The 17934-nt window shown below is 33.6% G+C and overlaps 1 long non-coding RNA gene across 1 annotated transcript in view; it reads left to right on the forward strand.

The window, feature by feature from the left end:
• Positions 1-3917, forward strand: part of LOC129397296 (uncharacterized) — a 339201-nt gene extending 335284 nt beyond the window's left edge. The window contains exon 2 of the long non-coding RNA XR_008624564.2: positions 3782-3917. This is a non-coding gene — a long non-coding RNA (uncharacterized LOC129397296). The remainder of the gene's footprint in view (positions 1-3781) is intronic.
• Positions 3918-17934: the final 14017 nt, after the last annotated feature.

Genomic DNA, 17934 nt, shown 5'->3' on the forward strand with positions numbered 1-17934 from the left:
TTTTGAAACGCAACTCTTTGACTGGCTAGGCCATTGAAGAATGGAGAATGATTCTTTGATGAGTGACCTATTTCAGTTTCAAAAAGTTATACATTGGGTTTTAAAATTGGAAGTTACATCTCCCCACAGATGTTTACCTGCCAATATTATGATGGTAGATAATTTAGAAATAATGTCTAATCCTGTTGTATTGGGGATCAGGGAGGAGGTACTCAAACCTCTTTATTTTATAAGAAATTTAAGTTGACCTATCATGACTATATCCTTCTTGAAACTCTTATATTAGTATAACTGGCTGATAATGACATTGACATTAAGATTTGAAAAGATTAATTGCATCAATGCATTAATAATTACTATGTCAGGGACACAGTAAATGCTTAATAAATGTCAGTTGTTGTTATTAGACTCTTCAACATGTACAGAATTAAAGTTAAATATCTCAAATCATGATAAAAAGTATGAAAATAAAAACATTAGAACTATATTCAAAATAAAAGCTTAATATGAAGCATGAGGTATGAAAACCCTCATAAAGATTATATGCTCATTTAAATATTAAATTCATCTATTACTAAACAAATATTTGTGGAAAATTTACTTTGGGAAAGGACAACATTTTAAAAAATCTTCATGTTTGTGTAAAAATAAGTGTTTTTCTAATACAAATAACAAATTAACCTGCTTTTATATAAGCAGATTTCTTGCTTATATATATCTAATTAATATAACTAAATTCTTTGAGTTGTAAACTACTAGAGAAAGCCAGTGATGGAAATATTTATTTTGAAGATGAGAAAAAGTAGTGAAAATTTATATTCCAGTAACTGTTATATTTAAAAATAAAACTATATTTTACTAGAAAGTAACATCAGATAGAGAATAAAACTCTTTTAAAAATGTTGGCACTTACATAAAGTTCTTGCATTAATATTTAACTAAGACTATGTAATAGCTTCTTCACCATCAATGAAAGATAAGAACTTATAGTAATGCATTCATCATGTTTAATTTGATTTCTCTCTCATGCTTATGCAACATTGGCTATATTAAATATGTAAATATGTAACATTAAGTCTTTATTTGCTATGAAAATTGCATAATGAGTGAAATTGACAAAAAGATTAAGTCCATCCGTGCTCAAAATTCTTGAAAAAAATATTTTGGTGAGAGAATAATGTCTATACAACAGCTTTATATAATTAAACAGCAAATAATTTTGTTTTAAATCTATTCTTCAACCTTCCAAAATTACAGCCAATAACTAAAAGGAGTTGAAAATTTGAAGCTTGTTGGACCTTTCTGTTGTCCCATGAGAATACTACTAGCTAGGTTTGAAAGTAGGAAAAGTCAAACTATAACACACACACAGACACACACACACACACACACACACACACACACGAGTAACAGTTGGGAAATTGTTGTGAGAATTAAGATACATAATAATATAAACATTTTATGAGACAGGACAGTAAGCAAAGAGGTAGGAAAAAGCTTCATATTCTAAATGTCTGCCTCTACATGCTAAATATTCAAGCATGCACACTTAGTTGGATCCTAAGTAACAAAAACAGACAAGAGAAAGAATCAACAAATAAGCAAGTTATTAAAAGCTATAGAATTTTCTAACTGTGAACATATAGGCTGATTTGATAAAGAAAAAATGCATTTCTATTTTTCACTGTAGCTTCCCTTATCTCTTGCCAGAGCATTCACTAATGCCTAGCATTTTCTCTACATGTTTGTGAACGCATAATTGTGTGTCCATATTAGTACGCGGCCCACAATACAATGTTGGCCTGATACATGACTCCAAATCTCAGCAAATCCTGTGACATTCTGAGCTCTCAGTTTTAACAGCTAAAAAGATAACTAGTGTCACTTTTTGACACACACAGTTGTTAGCATTTAACACATCTTTTTCTAACTACTTGGAAGAAAGAAGAATCATGGCTTGTCTTTTTTAATGTTTAGAGCTGCAAATCATAAGTATAAGGAACATCTGAGGAAAGAAAATGCTCCTGAGGCTTTTTTACATTGTCAAAAAATGTGTTTATATCTCTGTTTCTAGTCAAGAAAGCTATCAGATATTTCTTTCTGTACTTTGTAACAAATAGCTCAGCAGCAGTTTAAAAATGCAGTGCATTTGCAAGTGGTGATTCACGTGTACCGCTTTCCAGGAGGATTAAAAAAATCTCAGAAACGTAGTAGATTCTGTAATATTTGCATATTTCAACATTCCCCAGAATAAAAGTAGATTTTAAATTAAAGTAATGGAAGTTAACCAGAGTAAAAGAAAAAGAAAGCAAATCCTTAAACATTTACTTGAATTAAGTCAAATAAAAATAAATAGTAGAATTTTCTTCAAAAATGTTTTATGAAAGCATTTTTTTAAAATTTGACATTAAAATACATGTGATTCCGTTGTGCAGTGTGTTCCAAAGGCAAATTATAATAACACATGAGATTTTGCCAAATATAAATATTTAAAATAATTGTTTAAAATAATATTCTCTTTACATTGTAATTAATTAATTTTATGCTTTTAAGCCTATAACATTTTAGTTAATTTATTGAAAATACCTATCTATGACTACTGCCATATGTTAATATATACATAACAGATCCTTACATTGTAAATAACAAATATATTTACATTATATATGATTTCTCAGAATTATTCCAGTCATTCAAAAGCATATACATTTCATGAGAAGTGACATAACTGGAACTATATACATAGTATTTTATGTGAAAATGTAGGTTTGCGATGGATAAAATGTAAAACTGCAGAGCTGATCCAGAGCCAGAGAAAAATAGTTAATATTTTTACAGAGACCTATTTTTTCTTTCTGAACATTAAAATACTTTCCTGCTAGATCCCAATTATGGATTTATTCCTTCAGAAAAACCTGGTGCAGAATGAAGCCCTCTTCATATCAGAAAGGTGTGTGCATGTGTCTGTGTTTCCTGCAGTAGCCAGTAGAAGAACTATGGATTCAGTGAAGGAATCAGAGGCAGAGAAACTTCATGGACACAAAGTAGAAACTGCAGAATTATGCCAGTAAGGAGGAAAGCCATTTCTGGTTAATTACTAAGGAGGAGCAATAACATTAATTTTCAGAATGTATTTGAGGAAGCAATTTCCATTAGCAATGCATTAGATAAATACATTTCAATAAAGTAGGCTTCAATCAATGGAGGATTTTCTGTGGTCACTAATAAGAACACTGATAAAAGAAATAAATAACCTGGTGCACATAGGCAGTGAACCGGAGTCTGGCCCTCATAGAAAAGGCTCATCAGAAATTAATATTAGAAGCAAATAAAATGAGTGTGTATATATATATATATATGTGTGTGTGTATATATATATATATATAATGATTTATTCAAAAAAAAAATCCAATACAGAAGGGTTTTGGAAATTGTTGCCCAGATACTTGTGTGTGTGTGTGTTTTAAAGGTTTATAATACTCCATTATATTATATACTCCAGGATATACTCCAGCTCCAGAATCTGGCTGGCAGATGGCCTAATTCCAAAGTGTACCACCAGTAACCAAGCGTCCTTCTCACAGGAAACTTGCTTATCCTGGAAGATATTTCTGTGGCTCTTGTCTGACTGAGGTCCAGTATATTCCTACCAAGAAAGCCATTCTCTAGGAGAGCTCTGACCAGGAGTAAAGATAGGTTTGGGTGTTACTCAGGTGACTGGCAGAGGAGGCAAAAAGAAAAAAAAAAACATGAAATAACAGAAGCAATTTTTAACTTACAGGTCCCAGAGGGAAGGCAGCATTCCCCACAAGGCCAATAGGAAGAGCGGGGGCCATCCTGGATATGCATGCTCAACCACCAGGTGGGGAGTGAGAGAGAGAAGAACTTCTGTGGTAAAACCTTTACAGGGGTCCAAGGTGAGATACAAGAAGGCTTCCCGTGGTGAGTTCTAATTGGTGAGTCTAGAGCAAGCAGGCAGGAGTTCTATGAAAGTGCTCTGGGGCTGAGGCATCTGTGCAGTCCTAGATTGGTATAGGGATCAGTAGAGTGAGTGATGTCATTTGTATCTAGCTGACCCAGAGCGAGATATCACCAGGAGGTGATTGTATAAGGTAGGTATCAGGATCAACCACACTGAGGAAGTGGAAGGAGGCAGAGAACTGAAAACCATGTCAAGATCAACTAAGCTCTGCTTCTGGCCTGAGAAACTTAAGCCCTATATTCAAAATGGAAGCCAAGGCAACATGAAATTATGGATGCTTCTCAATTTATGATGGGATTATGTCCTGGTAAGTCCATATAACTTGAAAACATTCTAAGTCAAAGATGCACTCATTACACCTAAACTTCAAAATTCACTGTACAGTTTCTGCTCAAGGTGTATCACTTTTTCACCACCATACATTTGCAAAAATTATTAATCACACCATTGTATGCCAGAGACTGTACGCATAAGAATTTACTAAAGGCTTTTATCAGGCTTTGTTATAATATCCACACATCATCTTTTTTCACCAGTAATAATTCAATATCAAATGATCTGAGAGTTGATTGATCCCTTAGAGCTATTTACACAGAAGTCTAGACCTGTTTCTTATTAAGTCTTATTAGTATGATGCCATTGATTGAGTAGACTTGTGTAATGCTGTGTATGATGAGCAGCTGCTTCAGGTCTTTTTAAATTATGTCATGACAGAAGACAGGAGAAGTTATGTTATGGGATGAAACTGTGCAAGTATGTTGCTGTCCATTGCAAGTTATTGTGAAGTATTTCTCCTCTGTATTCTGATAAGCATATAAAATAATGCATTTGTCAACATCACTGACTGTATTATCTACTCGAGGCCATGTTAATCTATTATACAAAAGATATCAAATCTCAGACATCAGATGTAATTGGACCTACAATATAGTTGATTTTGCAGTAGTTATCTCTTATCTCCCATGATCCTGCTGGGTTTTACAGACCAAACTGTTGAATTATATAAAAATGTGGTGAGGATCACCACCCTTTGGGAATTTAATGGTGGCACTACTTTTTACCATTTTGTCAGGGAGGCAATATTGTATTTAATTTACTATTTTAACTTTAGAGAGGCTGTTTCAGAGGCTTGTATTTCCTTTATCCACTACTTTAGTTCTAACCCTGGTGACCTGAGTCAGTATCTAAGTAATTGGTCACGGATTCATTTTGATGAAGGACTAGGGAAATTATTATACAGACCAAGAATCTCCTTTGGTCAATTTTTTTCTGAGACCAAAAATTGGTTCAATCTGAAAACAGAGTAAGTAATCCAAACTTTTCCCGGAGGAAATTTCCCTAAGTTTCCTGATCAGCCATCCTTGACTTCATTTTATCGACTGAGTGGTACTACTCTTTTTTTTAGCTGATCATATATTTTGTTCCTATAGGCCATGAGTTCTTACCCATCTTCACAACTATCTTTGTGTCAAGCTTCCTTGGATGTCACTCTGATCTTGCCTCTCATTACAACAATTGTATCTACTTTGACTGTAATTTGTAAGTGCCACTATCTGCCTTCTATTATTTCAGAATTTTCTCATTCACACTGCTATGAGTGATTCCACTAATAGAACAGCATCTCATACATTCAGTCCTGGAATACTAGAGCAAAGCCTCCACTGAACTTGTGAGTGTTCCTTTCTCACCAGTACATTCTTTGGGATCACTTGTAAAATATAAAACTGGTAGGATTCTGCTTTATGTGGTATATTTACTCTAGAATGTCCAATTCTTTGAGCCTTTTAATCTTCCCTTCACCTGTCTTTTATTACGTTTCTATTCTATCATATGTGCTTTATTTAGTATGTCTTCACTTTTTCCATGCTTCTTCCTAGAATCATGTTCAGGCAATTTATTGGGGTCTTTGAAGGGACAGTCAATAATTTTTTGATGCCAAAATAATTCTTCCAAATTGATATCATTTCCCTTATCCAACTCTTTCTTCTATATCTCCCTGATCCATCTTCCTCACAATCTACTCCTATGTGTATTTTGCTGACTCATGTTAGCATACATCGTCTAGCTCTGCAGGTGCTTTAGGCTATGGTGACTTTTTCTCTTCTCAGGCTCTGTATGTCTTTCCAGTTTATTTGCTGAATAAATGAATAAATAAATAGTTTTTACTAGTATGGTTTTGGGCAAAACTTATTCTTTCTAGCTAGAATAAAATACATACTAAAAATCTCAATGCAACCTTTGCAATGTGTATGTGTCGTGTATGTTGTGTGTGTGTTTGTGTGTGTGTGTGTGTGCATCTCCTTTCCTTAATGTTCTGGAATTTTGTATACAAGCTTACATTTGAAATGTCCATACCTCTCAACAGAAGTTCTAGGTACTTATCTTGATCTGACAATCAGACATGTTTGCTCATTCCACTTCAGTTTAAAAATGAATGTATTAGTTGCTAAAATTAAAGATGTTGGAGATATCACAAACACACCTACATGTTTTCTCCTTGCAAAGTAGACAATGTGGTAACACAACAGCCATACTTCTCCATGGCAACAATTGCTAAAGAAAGTTTTAACCTTTTCCTTTGCAACATTACCAGTCAACCCACTGCATTCATTTATTTCACTTGCCTTGTCTCTATTTTGTTTGTGGCTGTGCTTTCATCATGAAATTCATTTTTGTAATATTTTTTCTTTATATTTGCTATGTCATGAATCCCAATCACTTTTATTTATCTAAAAGCATTTCTCTCCTTACATTGTTTTAGTAGTTTGTTTAGAAACTTTCTAAATCGATTTTGTCTTATAATTAAAATGTTCAAAAAATGAATATATATGCTCTTGTATTATCTATTAACTGCTTTCCAGTATTTAATTCTTCATATGAAAAATTTATTATTTTTTCCACAACTAGTGTATTTCAAATACAAACATTTTCAGGGGTGACAGGAAGTTGGGAACATGGGCAGCAAAGTCTTAGAATAACCTTCTGTTTAAATTTGACTTTAAAACTATTAATAATACACATAATTCTGCAAAAAATTAATTCATCTAAGATCAAGTAATAGTGGCAATTCTCCCCAGTAGGAGAATAATTTTTATTATAGAATAAGTATGATTTTGTTCATATAGATACAGTTATACTTAAACTATTTTTTAAAATAATGTTTAAATACACATCATTCCACATATTTCAAAGAACTGATCCTATAAATTAGGCTTTGATCCATACTGGCCCCCTAATAATATTTATAACTTCCAAATTAGAAAGCAACAGTTAAAATATATTTTATAAATAAATAAAATATCAAAAAGGATAACCTCATAATTAGTAACATAGATATCATGCCCAGCTTAATTAAAGATTTTAATATAATTGAAGTTATATGAAAATGAATGCTAGTTGGTTTGTTCAAATAAGGAAAACAACTGTTTTGGGAATTTCCAAGAAACCCCATGTTCAGTAATTTGCTAGAATGACTCACAGGACTAAGTATATTGTTGTACTCATGATGATGATTTATTACAGAAAAAGGTTATGGAGCCAAATAAACAAAGGAAAAATTGCACGTGGGCAAAGTCAGAAGAAAACCAGGAGCAAGCTTCCAAGTGTCCTCTCCGCAAAGAGTCACACAAAATGTGCTTAATTTCATCAAGAATGGAATTGAAGCATTTCAGGGAGGCTTATTACTCAGTGCCCAAGGATTTTACTGGGGGCCGGTCATGTAATTGCAGTCTACATACCACTTACCCAAATTCAAGACACCCAAGAAGGAAAACAAGTGTTCAGCATAAACCAAATTGCTTGCACAAACAGTTTAGGCACAGTGAGACACTCTTATCAGTTAGGAAATGGTGGGAACCCCACCAAAATCCGACTTCCCAGTCAGCAAAGGCAACCTTGAAAGCATGACATTTTAAGAACAGCAGTCTCAGGCCTGCCACATAAATTATTTTATGCACAATAATCTTTTAGAACTGGCTTCTATAATCATTTAAATTGTTTAAAATGTGGTGCTATCTGTGACAATTTGAGGTTTGTTTTCTTAAAAACCTTTACTATACATAAAACATTGATTGTAAGTCACCCATCAGAGAAGCAAGAATGTAAAGAGCATGTTTCTACAGCATTTAAATAATTGCTTAGTGTTGATTGCTTGGTATTTAACCTAAGGTTTCAAGAAATTAAATATTTCTTCTTTCTTGCAGCTTTCTTTTAAATTGCTAAACATGAACATTCTCCCTGTGGCATGAATAACGCATTTCTAATCTCATATGTTATAGAAGTCTTTTTAGAGAAAAAAAAAGAGCACTTGAAGGTTCTCTTATATCTGATAGCAGTCAACAGTGCAGGTGTGGGCAATAGACTAGAACATCTCTCATTGTGAGATAGCCTCTCCATTTTCTTACACAGTTGAAAACCTGTTTTTCATCGTTCATGTGCATACCTCTGAAGCAAAGGAGTCATTTCTCCTTTTCTGTGGAGATGAGTATACTATTACCACCACACGCATCAGTAATAGCAACTTAACTGTTTTAATCATTACACGGAAATCAATACCACTGCTCTTCAGGCTGTGGCTATGCTCCCGACAGATTATACATAAGAGATTTATTAAAAAGATGGTAACGATCAAGAGAATCAAAGAGAATGAAACTATTGCTTCTGTTTGAGGAAATCAGCATCATTGTGGAGCTATCATTAAGATTATTATTATTATTATTTTATTTAGGTCATCTATTTTGGCAGATACATTGCATGGCATGTGGATGTGAGTGTAGGTATAGTAAATCTTACTGGGATTCTTAAATTTTTATTGCTCCTTCTGAAGAGCCATTTTAATTGTTCTTTCCTGTATGTTTCTCATATATTTTAATGTAAACATTAAAAATGAATCATTGACAGGTAATATAATTTATGAGTATTTTAATATATTTATTTTTTATAACTACATATATACAACTCTCTATAACAAATTATAATTATTTAGTATGTTGGCTTCTACTTGGTGAGTATATTTTTATGTCAAATCAGAATGTAGTTCATTCAAGTATGATAATTTAATTATCCAGGAAAGAGCAATTAAAATAGAATCACACTGTTTGAAATGATCAAGCTTATTTTAAACTAATATACAGTCTGAAAAACTTCTTATCAGTTGAAGGCTTTTAGGACATAAAGAGAACAATAAATTGTGAAATCTGTTAAAGAATCTGTTTGGAAGAAAAACTAAAATAAAATAATGAAACTTACTCTTTGAAATGGTTATCTTTTGAGTGACATGAAAACCTACATAATAAAGATATTTTACATTATCTTTAATCATATAAGAAAGTGGCAGATGAATTTAAATTTAAGAAAGTATTCCATTTAGCAGACACTCAATCAAGTGGAAATCAAACTCCTGCATAGTCAAATAGAGATTATACATGATGAGTAACTAACAAATATTTACTACATTACCAAAAAATGCTAAATAGTTCATAAGACAGCCTTTTTTCCTATTCGGTAATTTAATTTGTGAAAGTTTTCATAGTCCAATTTCTTCCCCCAAAAATAATTAAGGTAAAGTAATTAAATTATATTAAATCCTTTTTTGTCACTGTTATAATATCTCTTACATTTTTATCCGTCTGTCATTTTCAATAGGGTTTTTAAGTCCATTATCTCATTTGATCATCACCACTGTAAGGAACTCCAGGAAGACATTGTTATGCATATTTTAGAGCAAAAAAAAAAAAAAAACTGAAGAGTTGATAGGCCAGAAGAAGTTTTGATAGGCTAAAAATCACATTTACCATTATAAGGCAAGAGGCAGTACCAAGAATAGAGGTCAAGTTTTTAGCCCTATAGATAAGAGTTATTTCCTTGTAATCATTAGTTTTAAGTGGTGTTGATTTGGTCATGTTGGGGGTGTTTGTGTGTGTGTGTGTGTGTGTATGTATGTATAAAGCACAGATTCAATTAATAGAAACTGTGTATATTTTAAAATTTTTAAATTTTCTTTGAAAAATTCTACACTGATTCTTTCCTCATGGCTTCTAAATAAAAAGTCACTTGTGCTCACTGACCTATCAAGTTGGTGATAAAATATTGCTTATGTATTCTATAAGTCATATATGTGCTACATACTTACATGTTTAACTAAATAATTTTGGTAACTTGATATAATTTTTTTTTCCTTTGTAAGGTGCTGTGTTAGTCTGCTAGGCCTGCCATAACAAAATACTGCAGACTGGGTTGCTTAAAAAACAGTAAATTGTTTCTCACATTTCTGGAGGTTAGAAGTCCAAGACCAAAGTGTTAGATTTGATTTCTCCTAAAGGCAGCTCCCATTGGCTTACAAATTCTGCCTTCTTGCAGTGTCTTCACATGGTCTTTCTTCTCTATGTGTGCATCCTATGTGTCTCTTCTTTGTCTTAAAAGGACAGCAGTCTTATTAGTTTGGGGATTCATCCTTATACCTCTATATGCTCCATGTCCTAATAAAATCACATTGACAATTAGGACTTCAGCATATGAATTTTTGGGGAGGACACAATTCAGTCCACAAGAGGTGTATGATCTGACAAATGGTTTCATTCCTGGCACTTATTTCCTAAAATAAAAGAGATTAAAGGTAGGCCATGATTTGACTTTTTGTTTTCTAGAAATAGATAATTATATTTAGTAAATTAAGGATAATAAACAGAAATTATAGAAATGTGTTTTATTAGTCTTCATAAATTTAACTATTTCATAAGCTTATTGATTAACATGCATTTCAAGTCATTATTTCTGACTTCTATAAATACTAGTTCATATAATTGCATGAGGTAAACAAATCTTAGAATTAGCTTCTGATTATTATTTTTAGTTTTCCTGGGCCATCATTCAACAAAACCTTTTTGTAATATCCTATCCTCCCTGGACCTATTTCCTATGTATTTTGATGACTCCTAAAGAGTGGGCTAACCTGCTTTCTTTGCACATTGATCTCTCTGAGCACCGTATATGAGTAATATCTTATTTTCATGTAGAATTCTCACAAAATTTGTCTCTGTACTTTGGTACTTCTCATATGTCAGAAAAATGAAATTAGTTGCTTCACAAAATTGCTGTATCCCATTGTCTCTCAACTTCTTAGAAGATTATACTAATTTATTATTCTCTGGCCTATATCTTCAAAATCTAGTTACAGAATTACTCCTTTCTGCTAACACTGAAACATGCTCAATCTCTCTTGTATTAAAAATCAACAACAAAGTAACCCCTGCCACCAACAAAACAAAATAATTCCAAAGTATTCTTATGTTAAAAGGGATAACTGAGGCAGAGAAAGATAGGTTTCCTGCCCAAGTTATCACAGTTAGTAATCAACCAGGTAAACGGACTTCAGAGCTTTTGCTTTTGCTTTAATGACTAGCAATACTTTTGACTTTTCACCTGCATTGTTACCGCTGTCCCACCTTCTGCAACCACTCTTGTCTTTTGCTATCTGAAGACACAGTGACATGATTGACTGTCTTTACTTTCCGTTTAATTCCTCCCATAATTTTCTGGAGGGACCCAACTAGGATCTAACATATGTCCACTAGTGTCTTCCTTTTCTATCTGATTCTCAATTGACCATAGCTGCTATCTGGGGTCAGGATTTCTTCTAGAAGTAGTGAGACTTTTTGCATACCAGAACAGGATATCCTCCTTTGGGCAGTGCCAGCCCTCTGTGCAGACTCCCACCCACTGGATTTTGGCCTCCAGTACCCCCCTTAGCTGGTAGTCTCCATACAGTGCTCAAAGTATACAAGTCTATATGGCTTAAAAGTGTAAATAGTAGCACCACCCCAATGTCAATGGCTTTTGAGAATTATACTCATGCCAAATTCCTGGTAACATCATAACATTCCGTAATCTCCAGATGCAGATTTGGAGGTATAGAATTCAAAAGGGTTTGATGCAATAAGGGGAATGGCTTTTATCCTCTGTGTTTTGGCAGGTGAAATTCAAAGATGGGACCATGCTACAAGTCTAAAATTGCTTGTATTAAGTATTTTTGTTACTTAGGCATGTCTTATATCCAATAACGAGTTTACCCCAGGCCAATGCAATATGGACAATAAATACCAGTATAAAATTATTTCTTCTCCACTCTTTCTCAAGCCCTCTCTATTACCCCAAATTCTTCTTTCTCTCTGTAATATTATCATCAACTACAGCTAGGATGCACTCCTGAAAACAAAAAAAAATCCATATTTTGTGCTCCTTGTTGTATTTTTGAAATATTAACTCTTGTTGAGAGACATGCTCCAAAAGTGTATTCAAGCTTTCTATATGTTTTTGAGTAAAATTCTAGGTTATCTGGTAATATCTGTTCAACAATTTGCTACCAGATCTTATTTTAATTCAAAAACTATGAATTATTTTTATGATGCCTTTACAACCTGAACATATAAATGTCTATCTATGAGTCATGATAACAAAGGACGTTCTCTCCACTCTACTAAGCACAACTAGCTTGTATTAATTCAGATTTACAGGAGAGGAAACTGAATTTTTCTTTACTTTCTTTTTAATATACTGAGCACCAATATTTCTTCAAGCTTCAGTACATGACCATTGAACATTTAGATGCCATTGAGAGAAAAACTTTTTAAAATGAGAATGATTCAATGGGCATTTTCTTGCAAGTTGTTCTTAAAAGTCATATCCTGAAGAGTAACTTGCCCTCTTAGGTAGAGAGAAAACTCTACATGAGAAACCATCAAAAAATTGAGTCAATTATGCTATTCAATTTTATTCTTATATAACAAGTCTTTCTAGGGGATAAGTAACCTTTATTTGTCCTCACAGATTGAGCTATTAGTTTGAATAATGCACCTCTTCACATTTTATTTCTTTCTTTCATGACTCTGTATGGCAGCCTCTTTGTTATTCTCATGAAGCTTTCTTGAAAAGCTTGATTAAAAAAAAACAATGCAAATATTTGTGATAATAGAGCTACTGGTGATTTGTCCTTTAGTCTAACATTTCAAAAAATACTTATTAGAAAGTAAGACATTTTCATAGATAACTAAATTTAAAAATCTCTTGATGTTGTGGTGTTTTTTTCTGTTTTGTTTTTTGTCCAATTTGTTTTGTGCAATGTCATTTTCATATCTAGTATAGGTTCTGAGGGCATAGATCTTAAAACCAGACTATACCTGACTATATAGGAGTTTATACAAGTAAGGTGCCGAGAAGACTTTTTGGCACATTATAAACACTAGTTAAGAATCAATTACTAGTTGCATAGTAGTATTATTCTAACCAGAGCACATTAGTGTTTGAAGTCATAATAATTACACACGTGTTTCTGTGTGTGTGTTAATAAGCCATAGGATGTGAGAAATACCAAATAAAGCATTCTTATTATTATCTTCATTAAATACTCAGTCACTTTATATAAGATTGATTATTTGCCTATAAGTCACATAATTTTTTATTAAAAACCTAATTTTCGTGCTTGATAAAGAGTGAAGATATATTTTTTAATGTGAGGCAATATATTATTATTTCTGTAAGTGGTTATTTCATCCATTTGCAAATCACTAAAATAAAGGTAAAATTAAAAATTCTCGGCAGCATTTCACTATAAAACAGAAATAGTATTTACTTACCAACTGGGCTTGAGAGGTTAAGAAGGCCCAAGCCAACTCATATTAGGTGGCTATGTTTCCCATGATACCTGCCCCTACTGTTTTTCCACATTATTTTAAACAGTTCTTTTATTAAACTCTCCTCAATTATACTGATTTGTGTCATATTGACACATGTCTTGCCTGCACTCTGATCAGAAATGGTAATTTATTTTTTCTAGGAGTACCCCTCAGAAACACACCTTTGCAGTTCTGGGTTTGGGTTGCTCATAGATTTGAGAATTATTAAAATAATCCCTTTACTAGAGGAAAAGGGGCATGGGAATCTGAGGCCTGTGGTGTTATCATCATAAAAATTATCAAATTGTAGGTATGGGAGTAATGCAGGTGGAGGGAAAGGCAGGGTGACAACCACCGGTTTGGGATTTGGTCACTATGGCAACTGTAATTAATATAAGGATTGAAGAGTTCTGTATTATTCTTTGACATTCTTATGATAGTTTGGAAATTTACAAAAATTTTTCCCTCCCTATATTGACATAATTTGACATAGTTTGCAGTGTAACTTCACATCAACTCCTATTAAAAGATAGGATTCATTTTTCTTGACTTTGAAGTGGCACTTGCCTAATGAACATATTGAGTGTTCAACTCAAAGTGGGAAAATCAGAGGTTCTCAAAGAAAGGTTTGAAGGAGCCCGTCCTTCCTGTAGTTGAGGACAGATATGGCTAAGGATTGACTCAAGGACTTGATCATATGAGCTAAAGAGGTATAGAACCAATGAATTGATCCTTCCCACCAGGCATCTTATATTAGGATAAGGAAACTGATGCAAAAGCACTGGTACCCTAAGATTTGGAATGGGAACTCTGGGATGGTACAGACAACAATGAGAAACATGCATCATCTTATCTCTTTCAACTTTGCTTGCCGTGCATAGGCAACCTTTCCCGTCTACAAAAAACAAAAAACAAAACAAAAAAAAAGAAGACTCAGGTTTTGTTGAGTAAAAACAGTTTCAATGATTAAAACAGAAACCATTGCCTCAAAAAACAATACTCCTTGCTTATGAGCCCTCATAAGGGTTAGATCCTAACATAAAATATGATGAAGAAATTTAAGGCTAGCACTGGAAGGAGACAGCCTGTGCAATTAAAATAATTATAGAATTATGTTGAGTTGCATCAGTAGGAGTACGTGAGACATAACATGGGAGTCAACCCTACTGGCGTTACACTAAGGAAGAAGTAGAAGATTTCATTGGGCCAAATTCAATGACGACAGTCACTTGTGACTTAATGTGTTGCCTTGTGCTCCTATAGCTGTTTTAGATAGTGTGCTAGATTGGTTAATTGAAGCTTGTACTCAGTAGCACACTAAAGTGAATGAGGATTGATATGCTGGAAGAAAATTCTTTAACATCCTGAAAAAGAAAGGGTCCAAGAAGGATCTTTCAGTAAATGATGAAATAAATATGTTATATGCTTACTGCTCATGTGACCCTAACCATAATCAGTAGGGTCCCAGAAGGCATTCTCTTCTCCAGGAAATTAAGATATGCATTGGTAAGGTGGGTGAGTCTAGCATCTTTGCAAAGCAATGCTTTACTTTATAGTCCGGATGACGATTAAAATGATAAAGTGCAATTTGTTTCTTTGCTCTCTGTGGGAATAGTGGATTCCCAGAAAGCTGGAAGACAAGTAAAATTACAATGTGCCACAAAAATGGACTAGTAATCAAAGCACTATGACACCTTGGGTAATCTGCAGTGATGCTGATTTTGATTATAAGTCACCAGAATTGATACAAATGAGTAGGCTAATCACAATATGCTTCATATATATAGGTGAAAAATTTCTAACTCTGATGAACAGAAACATAAGTTGAATGATTAACGTGGAAATTCAAAACCTCTTACCAAACTGCTGGGCATTAGCCCTTTCTGATAAGTTGAACCTCTCTATTGAGTAGTAAAGATGCTGCAGTATGTACTTTGAATCTTCCCACAGAGGTATCTGTGGTCACTTACTGGGGAAACAATCAATGGGAAAAGGGAAATACACAGGCTTTCCTGGAATTACTAGATACCTTCAAAAGTGCTGCTATTCTCTGTAGGATGAAAATACCTCATGAGCCACAAATCACAGTGAAGCATGTGGTGATCAGATGACAGAAGGAACCTTGGCTTGAATTCACACTTATTTTCAAAGTTTTAGAATATTAAGTAAATATGGAAAAATTTAGATGCTGACATAAACCCCATATTGTTTCTATGACACATAGAATGAGAAAAATTATGGTAGGGAAGGCCATATGAAAGTACTTGGAATTGTTTGTATGCCTACCTTCTCATCAGCATGAAAGCCAAAATATTAATGTAAAATGATTAGTTGGAGAACATGCAAAGATCAGAAACTTACAAATATTAGGCGCAAAAGTCAGGGAATACTGTTAGAATAATTGCAGATATTTAACAATTTAATTATGTAGTGTGTCCAATTGAAGCTGAGGTTTTGAAGAAGCAAAGAAGGTGGAGGTTGCAGTGAGCCGAGATTGTGCCGCTGCACTCCAGCCTGGGTGACAGAGTGAGACTCCATCTCGAAAAAAAAAAAAATCCTGTAAACACGTCAAAACATAACTTCTTTAAATATAAATCTCAATGAGTGGATAAAGATATTTGATATATATGTGATATATCTCTCTCTCTATATATGATATATATATCACATATATATATATATATGATGGAATACTACTCAGCCATAAAAAGGAATGAATTAATAGCATTTGCAGTGACCTGAATGAGATTAGAGACTATTATTCTAAGTGAAGTAACTCAGGAATGGAAAACCAAATATCATGTTCTCAGCATAAGTGGAGACTAAGCTAGGAGGATGCAGAGGCATAAGAATGACACAGTGGACTTTGGAGACTCAGGAGGAAAGCATGGGAAGGGGGTGAGGGATAAAAGACTACAAATTGGGTGCAGTGTATACTGCTCCAAAATCTCACACATCACCACTAAAGAACTAACTCATGTAACCAAACACCACCTGTTCCCCAGTAACCTATGGGGGAAGAAAAAGCTTACGACAAGCCCTGAAAATCATATGTGTACTCTTTCAGTTTTGGATATGTCCAAAACTTTTTTTCCTTTTAACAATATTTATGCAATTGAAAACAGCCTTTTTTCATCCTATAGTTTCTACTTGACTTATGATATCTGACCGTGGGACACCAAGTAACAGTGTAACCCAAAATATAAGTCATAAACTGAATGTTATCTGATACTAAATTATAAAGTAAGATGTGTTCATCAGTATTTTATTGTAAACAACAAATGCCAAATGCAAGACCTACCCTGATCAGTTCTGAAAAGCATTCATATGTTGAGACTCTTGAGGTAATTGATCTTACTGCTTCACCATCTTTTGTTCTATCCACAATTATATCCTCAAGAGAAATTCCCGATAACCATTAATAGAGGAAGAAAATGCATAGTCTTGGTTTGCATCTGACAAGTGTTCAACATTTATCTTACCACTTGGCTGTAAGTTTCTTGAAGACAGGAAAATTTTCAAAATTAAAATCTACGCAATGCCAAAATCATGAATATCTTATTGTTTCTATTTATTAAACATGAGTTGAGTAGATGAAAAAATTTTACTCAGATATTACGTGATACATTTATCTAGTAAATTTAAATTTTCAGTTATTTTTCTTTTTAGCTTTATAATTTCTATTTGGTTCCATTTTATAATCAATATGTATTTATTGATATTCTCTAATTGTTTATATATAGTTGTGATTTTCTTTAGTCTTTTGTTCATGGTTTACATCAGCTTATTGAGCAAATATGAGACAGTTTTAAACTCTATCTAGAAAATTCAATGTTTATGCTTCCTCGGGGATGATTTATGTCAATTTCTTGCTTTTTTTTTCTCTCTGTGAATAGACCATAGTTACATACTTCATTTTAGGTGTTTTGTAATTTTTTGTTGAGAACTCGACATTTTGAACATTTTAATGTGGTAATTCTAGAAATCGGTGCCCCCAAACCAGAGATTGCTGTTGGTAAGGATTATAGCCATCTATTATTGTTGTTATTATCATTATTATTATTCGTTTTGTTTTGTTTTGAGACAGAGTCTTGCTCTGTTACCTAGGCTGGAGTGCAGTGGTGCTATTTCAGCTCACTGCAGCCTCTGCGTCCAAGGTTCAAACCATTCCCCTGCCTCAGCCTCCCGAGTAGCTGGCATTACAGGTGCCCACCACCACACCCAGCCAAGTTGTGTGTTTTTATTTTTTTATGTATTTTTATTTTAGCGGAGACGGGGTGTCAG

This window comes from Pan paniscus, chromosome 13 (genome assembly GCF_029289425.2).
Source record: "Pan paniscus chromosome 13, NHGRI_mPanPan1-v2.0_pri, whole genome shotgun sequence".
Taxonomy (NCBI): Eukaryota; Metazoa; Chordata; class Mammalia; order Primates; family Hominidae; genus Pan; species Pan paniscus.